The sequence below is a fragment of the Aedes albopictus genome, unplaced genomic scaffold (assembly GCF_035046485.1).
Source record: "Aedes albopictus strain Foshan unplaced genomic scaffold, AalbF5 HiC_scaffold_232, whole genome shotgun sequence".
NCBI classification, from domain to species: domain Eukaryota; kingdom Metazoa; phylum Arthropoda; class Insecta; order Diptera; family Culicidae; genus Aedes; species Aedes albopictus.
In genome coordinates, this window is record NW_026917016.1 from 28,373 (window position 1) to 39,892 (window position 11,520).

General features: G+C 40.2%; 1 long non-coding RNA gene across 1 annotated transcript; it reads right to left on the minus strand.

The window, feature by feature from the left end:
• Positions 1 to 3,144: 3,144 nt before the first annotated feature.
• Positions 3,145 to 3,814, minus strand: LOC109408770 (uncharacterized). Its single transcript, XR_002129854.3, has 2 exons — positions 3,687 to 3,814; positions 3,145 to 3,610 (listed from the first exon to the last, which is right to left on the minus strand). It is a non-coding gene; the product is annotated as an uncharacterized LOC109408770 (long non-coding RNA).
• Positions 3,815 to 11,520: the final 7,706 nt, after the last annotated feature.

Here is an 11,520-nt window from a genome sequence, read left to right on the forward strand (position 1 = left end):
CAAAAATTCCTTCTGGGATGCCGCCAGAAGTTTTGGGATTTCTCCAGAAATTCTTTCCGAGATTCCACCAGGAAATTTTTCGGACCTCCATGTGCTTGTTTCATTTGAATAAAACTAACCTTGAAACATCGTTCCTTCGAATGACTCTTCAGGAGTTTCTTCTGGTATTTCTGCAGCAGCTCAATTTTTATTTCTTCAAGAGCTACATCTAAGATTTCTCCAGAAGTTCCTTCTGGAATTCCTTCTTTTAAGAATTCTCCCTTCTGGGATTCCTCCAAAATTTCCTTCTAAATCCCTCTTTCTGGGGATTTCTCCTCCAAAGATTTCTGCAGAAGTTAATGCTGAGATTTTTCTGGAATTCCTTCCAAGGTTCCCCAAGAAGGTTATTCATGGGTTCTTCCAGGGTTTCTTTCTAAGATTATACCAGGAGTTTCCTCGGATATCCCTCAAGGAATTTCAACCGGAATTTCTTCCGGGATTCCCCCAGAAGTTCATTCTGAGATTCCTCAAGAACTTCCTTCCTGGTTTCCTTTAGGAATTTCTACCAGGATTCCTTCAGGTGTTTCTTCCGGGCACTTAGATATGCATTCCGAGATTCCTCCAGGAATTTCTTCCGGGATTATTCCAGGAATTCCATTCAAAATCTTTCCAGATGTACCTTTAGGGATTCATCCAGGATTCTTCCTTTTGAGAATTCCTCCTTCTGATTCATTCCGGAGTACCTTCTAGGATTCCTCCAAGATTTTCTCCTGGGTTTAATCAGGAACTCCTTCTGGGATCCCTCCAGAAATTCCTTCTAGGATTCCTCCAAGATCTCCTTTCGATATTCCTCTAGGAATTTGTTGCAAGATACCTCTAAGAGTTCCTTCTGAGATTCCCCCAGAATTTCTTCTTTAGATTCCCATTTTTTTTCTGGAAATAAATAAATTAATTAATTAAATTTCTCTAGAAGTTTCATCAGGGATTCCTTTACGAGTTTCCTCTGAGATTCCTCCAGTTCCTTTCGGAATGTCTTTGAAATTTTTTTGAACTATTGGAACTATTGGATGAAACTGAAAGGAACGATTGGAGAAAAACTGAAGGAACTCCTGTAGCAATTCGCTACAAATCTGCTGGAGATATTGCTTAAAAAGTTGTTGGAGGAATTTCTCTAGGAAGTGTTTAGGAATTGTATATGGAACTCATGATTGAATTCCAGATGGAATTCTTGGAATTCTTTCATAAGGGATTCAAACAAAAAAATCCTGGATGATTGCCATGAGGAACATCTGAGAGAATTCCAGAGGAATTCCAGAATGATCTGTAAGAATTTCATATGGAACTGCTGTAGGAATCCCGGAAGAAGTTTTAGGAGGAATTACGGAAGGAGTTCATAAAGAAATCCCGGAATGAGTAGGATTACCGGAAGAAGTTCCCAGAAGAAGTTCTCGACTGAATCCGGCAGAAGTTCTTGGAGGAACCCCGGAAACTGGATAAATCCCAGAAAGAATTCTTGGAGAAATCTCAGATGGAACTCCTGCAAAAATTTGGCAAAAATCGTGAATTGAATTTCTGGAGGTGTCCTGAAGAAATCCCGGAAGGAATTACTGAAGCAATCCTGTAAAGAACTCATGAAAAAATCCCGGAAGATATCACGGGTGATATTTCTGGGGGGATCTCAGATGCCACTCCAAGTGTAATCTCAGAAGAAAATCCTGAAAGAAATTCTGGAGGAACGAATGGGAGGAACCCGTGAAGTAACTGCTGGAGGAGTCCTAGAAGGAGTTCCTGTAGGAATCCTCGAAGAAATTAATGAACAACCCCCTGGAAGAAGTTTGTGGAAGAAAGATTTCCTGGATGAATCCCATAAAAAAAAACTCCTGGAGCGCTTCAAATAGCAATTCCTGGAGGAATCATTGGAGGAACCTCTGGACGAAACAAAGAATTTATTCTTAAAGAAATCCCAGAAGAAACTGGGAATAATCCCGGAAGGAATATGTGCTGGAATTTCGAAATGAATATCTGAGTGGACCCTGGAAGGAACACCTGAAGAAATCTCGGTTAAAATTCCAGGAGGGAGGTCCGAAAAATTTCCTGGTGGAATCTCAGAAGAAAACTCTGGAGGAAACCCTGAAGGAACTCGTGAAAGAACCCATGCATTAGCTCCTGGAGTAATCTTAGAAGCATCTCATGGATGGATTTCTGGTAGAAGTTCTTATGTAAATCCCAAAAAAAAAAAAATAGTTTGGAGAATCCCCGATGAATTCTTGGAAGAATTATTAGAGGATTTACTGCGAAACTCCAAAAACCTACTTAGGGGTCGTCCATAAATGACGTAGCATTTTAGGGGGGAGAGGGAATCTCTGATTATGCTACGAGCCATGTATTATGTATGGGAAAATAGGCTACGAGGGGGGAAAGGGTGTCAAAAATCGTCAAAACATGCTACGTCATTTATGGACGGCCCCTTACGGAATGACACAAGATTTGCAAGAAAGAATCCTTCATAGAAGAATCCTCCATCTCCATTGAATTACCATCAAATTCCCCGTAAAGCTTTGTCCCAGTAATTCTTCTAAAACTCCACACGGTTACCGTTGGAGTCCCAGACGAATTCATCCCACCGTATGACCGAGCCACAATCTTGGCAATGCGGGTCCCTTGAAGGAACAATGTCTCAAGGTGATTTTTATTCGAATAAAACAAATTTTATTTTCTTACATAGCAGATTTATTATTAAGCGTTTCATTTATTAAGTAATATCTTCGAAAAACCTACTTGGTATTTATCTGAACAAGGAACACCAACTGTCCTGGAGGAACCCTAGAAGGGATACCCGAAGGAATCTCGGAAAGAATTTCTGGAGGAATCCCAAAACTCCTGGCGGCATCCCAGAAGGAATTTTTGGAGAAATCCCAGAAGGAATCTCTGAAATAAGCAATCGTGGAAGGAGTTCCTGTGAGAATAACGGAAAAAACTCCTGGAAGAATCCCAGATAAAACCTCTTTAGAAATATCATAAAAAACTGCTCTTAGGGGCTTCCGGGCTTTCAAGTTAATCCATTATTCCCACCATAAGGCCAACCGGATGCATGCCAGAATTCCCACGGAATTCAACCAGAATTTGTCCAACAATTTCATTAGAAAAATATTTTTAATCGGAATGTTCGGCACTGCACTTTTATTCCATTAGGTATATTTAACAATTTGGTTTTCATCTACTCGCATAAAACCAATCTGAATAACGGTGCGTTAGAAACTCAAACTTCCTCTTCTTCAGCGGTGAGTGATGGAAAGCTTGACCTGGATTGGTGCCGAGGTACACTATTATGGCCATCTAGATGGATGAAAGGAGAATCTTGAGGGCGGCAATCTCGCAAAGGTTCGGCATACCTAGGGTCACACTCCTTCCAGAACTTGATAGTTTGCTGGCGTCCATGTCTTCTGGGGGTGGATCTGCGCCATCGCAGTATTATAATAGAAGCTGGTAGAAGATCCGCTTCAAATATGGTTTACCCTCATCAAATAGGTTTCGGTCACGAATATTTCCTGGTTCGGTGGAACTCGTTCGGCCAGAATGACCCAATTGGCGCTGGCTTGAAATATTCTGGGCTCGACCATCATCACTGGATCTATAACGAAATCGCGGAAGTTACAAAGCTGATGGATACGATCAAATTCCTCATTCGAATTGATTTACTCACGCACCTCTTCCCGGACAAAACGAAAATTCGACTGAAATTCTCTAAGTCCAAACTGTAAACAACAAGGCCACGAAACGTCAGAGACTTAGAAAATTTTTCCTTAGCAACCGCAGTATGCACTGCCCTATTATACCGTCCAAGCTAGTAGTCGTCCTTCCATATCCTTATCAGGTTATTGGCCTAGCATTACTGTAACCGTGGAGACGATTTGTTGATCGGAAGAAAAATTTTCTCAAGATCGGAAAAGCGGACGAATTTTGAAAATGCAAGCGGAAAACCAGAAAATATATCTCTTCAACGGGACGAATTTTCCAAACTGGAGCTACCGGATGGAAACCCTCTTGGAAGAGCGGCAGCTGATAGAATGTATCCGGATCGAAGCGGACAAAATCGAGGAGTTCAAACCTGCTGACGGTGACACGGCGCTGGTGACTGCCGAGAAGGAAAGGAGACTGGCGGAACAGAAACTCAGAGAAGCGCAATGCAAATCGCTTCTTGTGGAGAAGATCGCCGATTCGCAGCTGGAATATGTGAAGGGAAAATCCACTCCGAAGGCAATCTGGGAAGTGCTGCAGAACGTTTTCGCCAAGAAAGGGATTTCCGGCCAGTTCTATCTTCTCAAGCAGCTGGCCGTGATGAAATACAATGAGGCTGAACCAATGGAGGATCATCTGCTGAAGTTCGACCGGATTATCAGGGAGCTGGCCACGACGGATATCACCATGCACGACAGGTTGGTGGTATTCAATCTTTTGCAAACCATGCCGAAGTCCTTTCAACAGCTGGTCACAGTGTTGGAGACACTCCCGCCGGAACAGTGTTCATTGGATTTTGTGAAGGCCAGGTTACTAAGTGAGAGCCTCAAGCGGAAGAACAATTTCGATGCCGACGGTATGTCTAACGATGAAGCTGCTTTTTACGGAGGACGTGCTAAAGGATCCAAACTGAAATGTTTTGCCTGCGGAAAGGTAGGACATAAGAAGATGCACTGTCCAGCAAGACCGAAAGGGCAGGATGGAAGACAGGAAGACCGTTCAAAATCGGGACGCGCGAAGCTGAAGGAAAGAGCAAGTGTTGCAGATTCCGAGGTAGCTTTCATGATTGGATTTCAAGCGAAGCAGCAGCGTGAGTTCCAGTGGATCCTGGATTCAGGTGCTTCCGAGCACATGGTGTGTTCTGCGGATTATCTTCGAGATGTCAAGAAACTGCAAAACCCTATCCCAATTGTAGTGGCGTCCGGTAAGGTGGTCTACAGTAACTATTCCGGAACGGTCGATATGGAAATCCAAGTCGGACAACGTCAGATCAAGAGCACAGTGAATGAAGTCCTGTACGTCCCGGAGTTACAATGCAATCTATTCTCGATTCGGAAAGTTGGAAAGCGTGGAATGCGGATCACATTTGAAAAAGACGTGGTGAAGATCATGCGCGGCGACGAAGTTGTTGAAACAGGAAGTGTATCCGGGAAGCTATACGTGCTGAATGCCCTTGTGAAGCGTAAAATGTAAATGAAGCATTGGTGAGTTCATCGTCAAGTTCCTATGAGCTGTGGCATCGCAGGTTCGGCCACATCGGCAGGAGCGGCCTAAATAAACTGGTTTGTGAAGTCAGTCCAAGGAGCCGCAGCGTTACCAAAAAAATGTATTTTTTAATTATAATTTGTGCAAATTGTACCAATTTTAATTTTTGTATCTTTGTTTTGCGTTTTTACCCTTCTTACACCCATAAGAAGGGTCTAAATACCGCTTGGAAAACCGACTTTCGATCCGAGGCCCGCAGGGCCGAGTCACATATACCAATCAACTCAGCTCGACGAATTGAGCAAATGTCAAATGTGTGTGTGTGTGTGTGTGTGTGTGTGTGTGTGTGTGTGTGTGTGTGTGTGTGTGTGTGTGTGTGTGTGTGTGTGTGTGTGTGTGTGTGTGTGTGTGTGTGTGTGTGTGTGTGTGTGTGTGTGTGTGTGTGTGTGTGTGTGTGTGTGTGTGTGTGTGTGTGTGTGTGTGTGTGTGTGTGTGTGTGTGTGTGTGTGTGTGTGTGTGTGTGTGTGTGTATGAATGTTACAAAAAAAATGTCACTCACGGTTCTCAGCCGTCTGTTGACCGATTTGAGTTCTCTTGGAAGCAAATGAAAGCTACTACATCCTAGTAGAACGCTATTGAATTTTATTTTGATTGGACGTTCGGTTACCGAGATATCTTTCAAAGAGTGCTAGGGAGTAGAACAACTTAATTATTTTTGATATTTTTGACAAAGTGTATCACCATAAATTACTTAGCCGTCTATCAACCGATGTGGGTTCTTAAGGGCCCAAACGAAAGCTACTGCATCCTAGAAGAACGCTTTTGAATTTCATTCCGATTGGACATTTTGTAACCGAGATATCTTTCGAGGTCTTTGAAAAATGTCTCATAATAAATTGACCAGCCGTGTGTCAATCGATCTGAGTTCTCTCATCAGCAAATGGAAGGTGCAGCATCCTAATAGTATGCTATTGAATTTCATTCCGTTTGGACATTTTGTTTCCGAGATATCTTGCGAGGAGTACTTAGGAGTAATAAAATTTACGCTATTGAGAGATTGTTGATAAAATGTATCATAATAAATTTCTCAGCCGTCTGTTTCTCTGTGCCATAACCATGAGTCCCAAGTACTTTGGATCTAATTTGTTCAACTGATAAAAAATATTTGACAAAGTGTATCTCGATGATTTTCTTACCCATGTATTAATAGAACGTAGATGCTATCGACTGCTTCGAATTCACAGGGGATTTTTCGGCTTTCAGTCTGTAAGCGATTGAAACGAAAATATCTACGTCGGGCGTAAGAAAGATATTTTCGTTTCAATCGCTTACAGACTGAAAGCCGAAAAATCCCCTGTGTATTAATAGATTGGCAGTTAACAAGAGATACAATATTCCAGAATATGTAAGCTATTGTTTGAACATTTCATACAAGATTCTAGGAGATTCTGGCTGGCATTTCTGGTAGTTGAGCCCATGGTCGATGATTATATTATGGAAAGCAATCAACTTGATGCCAAATCTACAATATTTTCAAGAATGACCAAAAATCACAATCTTACTTACGAATAATACAACAATAATTTTAATAAGTGTAAGAAGGGGTATGTTCACCATAGGTGGATTAATTCAGGTTTTTTTATATCTATGATCAGTATGGATACAAACCATTGGTTCCCAGAGTGGGCGGAAATTGGGTCGAAGGGGACGAAAATACTGCAAAAATGGCGATTTTCTCAGTATTTTCAAGAAACATGCCCAGATGTTTATTCAATCATGATATTTCTAAGATTTCTTGTTCAAAACATCATAATTATCATTCATAATTATACAGAATTTCAAAGTTGGTACATGTATGGAAATATTTTTTTCAAATGTTTCTGAAACTAAAAACACTTTGAAACTTGGAAATCCAAAAATTAATTGGACAGTTTTTAATCGATTTGATTATATTTAAGATTTATTTTATTGAACTTATATTGTAAAAGATGGAGAGTTTTTTCTGACTAGATAAGAAAATGTTATGTTATATTCATAGGAAGATTTTTATCCGAACAAATGGTAGTATTGGTTAGAATACCCCATTTTTGGTAAAATTCACCATCCTTTAAAAGAAAATAAAAAAAAAAAAACATGAATTCGATTGTAGTTCGTCAAACTGTCTTTATGGGTATCGCAGAATAAGTTTCCAGAAGAATTACGAATTCTGCTTATCCCTAGGAGTGGTTTGAATCAGGCCCGTGCACAGATGTGGCGCCAAGGGAGTGTAAAAAGCGTCGGTAATGGGAGGGGTTTACGGGCTGGATTCCTCGATGGTTCAGAAACTTATCGTAATGGAAATTTCCTTGACTTCTTAGGGTAGGGAATCGTGCCACTTGGGCGGTGGCTTCTATTTTCGTCTGTTTTCCACTATAACTCAGTCAAATTTGAACCAATTGACACAATTTTTGGAATGCAGTGAGATAGGTATAGTATCTACCCGTGCACAACATTTCAAGTCAATTGGTTCAAATTTGACTGAGTTATAGTGGAAAACAGACGAATATAGAAGCCACCGCCCAAGTAGCGCGATACCCTATAGAATATGTTCGTGCTTGACACGCGAATTAAAAGCAACATAGTCATCGACAGAGAAAACTGTCAGTTAATGACTGTGGAATTGCTCATAGAACACTGAGCTGGGGAATAAACTTTGTCGCAGCTGGGACGTTACGCCGAGAAGAGCAGAGAGGGGAGGTATTCCAAGAAAATGGAAGGAGAAATACCCATGATTTGTTGAACCGCAAAACGCTTCAGAAACTTGGCATATTGACCTGACGCACAATGCTAGACTCAAGCATTTATGAATAAATCGAACCAAGCACTCAATATCCCTCTCTTCGACGTGCGTATAGAATGGAACTTGAAGAAAGCAATGAGGCTCCCGCTCCGAAACTATGCATGGTGCGCAATGCAATGCACGTTATGTGCATATTTTCTACACTGCGGCGGCAAGGGCAGACAATCGAAGGACAATCCATGTACGACGACAAACAGAGCATAATTTCAGCATATTTTTGCATTGCGATTTCAATTCTCGATTCGCGGAACGGATCATGTGCATGCATGGAGGAATGCATTGAAATCCGATGGTGTAGCCAGAGCCCTTGTTTGCTATTTTTCTTCATAGAACTCTTTTAAAATTTATATTTCAAGGCAAATTACAACTAACCAAATCATGCTATTTTATCATATTTAACACACAAACCATTGGGACGCAATAAAATCGTGTTATAGGGAAACCAACGTATTTTGGGCACAGCGTTACGCCAATATATTTTGGACACTCCTATTTGTTTTTGCCGTAAGTGTTCAAAAAATATTGGCGCGTTGCTGTCCAAAATATGTTTTCCCCTACTCAAATAAAAAGCCCTTTGGCTTAGGCCAGAGGTTCCCAAACTTTTTGCTATCGCGGCGCCTTTCGAAATTTTCAAAAATGTCGCGGCGCACCAACAACGTTTTACAACGATTTTTGATGATTTTAACACTTTCAGTTTAAAATTTCAAATACAAATCGTAAAAAACCTTCAATGTCATGTTTTCTTATAAAAACGATCAATCAAAAACGATCAATTCTGACTATACATGTCAATGGTTGCTCCTCCGTGATTGATCTGAACTGGTACCAGTTGCACTGAGATCCAACTGAATAAGGGCTGGGACATTCCACTTATTCTCAAAGTGCAATTTTAGCAGCTCATGCATATTTGATCAATAACGGCGCCGGCCAAGTCCTTATAGTCAGCTGGGAAGGGAAAGGAATGTTAGAATGTACTGGTTGTTGCTACTAGAGACCGAGAGCACTCTGCGTCCCCACAACCTGCACGGACTGGGGTATTTGTTAGACGGAAAGGATGGGAGATCTGGGAGTCACCGTTGGGTCGGTGATGCGATCCATGGATAGGGTTATTTATAGTGTTCGTGATAGATTGTGTGGTGAATAAGGTGAATAAGATCAAGCGGCACAGCACGCTTTGGTTGCATAACTTATAGGCGTTATATATACACTGTGCTGTGAGTGGAAGTTGAAAGGAAGGGAAACGACTTTTTTCAATTCGTTTCTGGTTCTAGCGATGGCTATGAACATATGAATATACATGAGATGTATATGTAGAGAAGAGAGAGCGAGAGAAAGTGGATAGAAAGATACAAAGTAGGATGAAAAGGACGAGCCAGGGATTGAACCCATGACCTTCTGCATACGAATCAGAAGCGGTAGCCACTAGACCACCAAGCCCGTCCTTCAATGTAATGTTTTCTTATAACCCAAAAACTAGCTTCTTGTCTATTTTAAGGCAAAATTGCAATAAGGAGAAACTGTACAAAAAGATTTACATTGGAGGAAGTTCTGGAAAGAATTTCAGAAAAGTTTATTGAAATATTTACTTTGAATTGCAAGGAATATATTAAATCGAAAACTAAGCAAAACAAACAAACAAAATAGTTTAAATAACAACTTCAGTATTTCAGCAAAAAAATCAGATCTCTGGAAATTTTGAAATTTGGTAAAAAAAACTTAAATTTTCATGAGGATATAAGAAATTTCGGGAAACTTTCAAATACTTTGGAATAGTTACTTTTTAATTGAAAATTTGGAAGAGGGAAAACCTTGTTCGGTAATTTTTTTTCGAAGTATTCCTTAAAAAGTCAAGACTTTGGTATACATTACAAAAAACAGTGAGGCGACATCAATTTTTCAAAAAAAAAAAAAAAAACAAAAAGAAGTTCCGCCTTCAATAATAAGATCTGAAATTTACAGAGTCAAATATCTAACAAGGAAGGAACTCAAGAAACAACATCAGTTTGACACTAATTAGCATGGGTTTCTTTTTGGACAAATATTTGACCCTGTGTTCTAACATTTTTTTTATCTGTATTAACTAGATTTTTAGCCCTAGGCTAGTTCATCTCGGCGTGTTCTAATAGCTTAATAGTTATTCTTTGTGTTTTGGCTCGACAGCCTGCGGTGCACCTGAGAAATGTTCACGGCGCACCAGGGCGCCGCGGCGCACAGTTTGGGAAGCACTGGCTTAGGCTATATAAAAACGCAATATTTTTTCACTAAACAGTCCCATTTAAGTATTTTGAATTGAATTTAATACGCCTATGCTGATGGTCACAATCGACCAACTTCAGACGAAAGGTTGAACCCAGTCAACCTCCAATAATATGCAGATCAGATAAATATATTACAATTTGTGCCGACAAAAAATGCAACAATGACATACTTAACAGAAACGATTCTCCAAGAGTCATGCAATGGAGGTAGGAACCAAACAAAAGACAGTTAGCCATACCACAACATCGAAGTCCACCCAAAACTGAATCGGAAAAGTGCACTTTTTTACACAGGAGGTCCTTACTGATATGGCTTGCATATAATTATCAACCACGTTCGGCAAAATCGGTCGATAAATGCAAACGGTCAAAATTATTCAAATCCGGTGGAACAGCAATCATCCTGTAACTACATTAATAACGCTATCTTTAGGGCATATCCAGCACACCAGCGCAGCCCCGAGGGGCAGCCAACAATCATTGCCGTCATCATCGTCCAAAATGGCAATACCGAGATCCCAATTCGTCAACACACCCGCGCTGCGTCCAGTGAGCGTCGTGGTCCGTCCAATTCCATACGTAAGGACTGTATCGAAAATTAACTATAAATGTTCAAAACATCCTAAAAAATAATTTATTCAAGTTATAAATAATTTTATTTTTGGAGGTACTATATAAATCCTCAGAAAAAGGAATGGCACTTTTGGTTTTGTAAAAATAATTCAGGCTTATTCTGCGCAGCGTGTGAGGTGAGACGAGTCGAATGAGGTGACAAAAGTCGACTCGCCCCATTTGATTTACATTAGTCGTCTCACGTCACGTGAGACGAAACCGTCCGTCTCACCTCACACGCCGCGCAGAATAAGCCTGATTATTTTACATGGTCATCAATCTCAAAGTTTAAACGCATGATCTTGAAATTTTGGACACTTCTTAAAAATTTGAAATTGCGGAAAAAATGGAAATTTTTTTGATTTTTTAAAATATATTAGCGCAAATATATTCTTTCCCAGATTGCTCATAATATAGGTAAAAAAATTTTTTCAAGAAAAAATTCGATTCCATTTTAGCGCAATCCTTAAAAATGAAAAAAGGTCATTTTTCAGGGACCCTATTTTTTAATGCTCATTCAAAGCACGATTACGCAAATAAAAAATACACCAAATTGATGATTCATTTTTTTTTTAATTGGAAATGTTTTTAAACTTAACGACTAGGTAG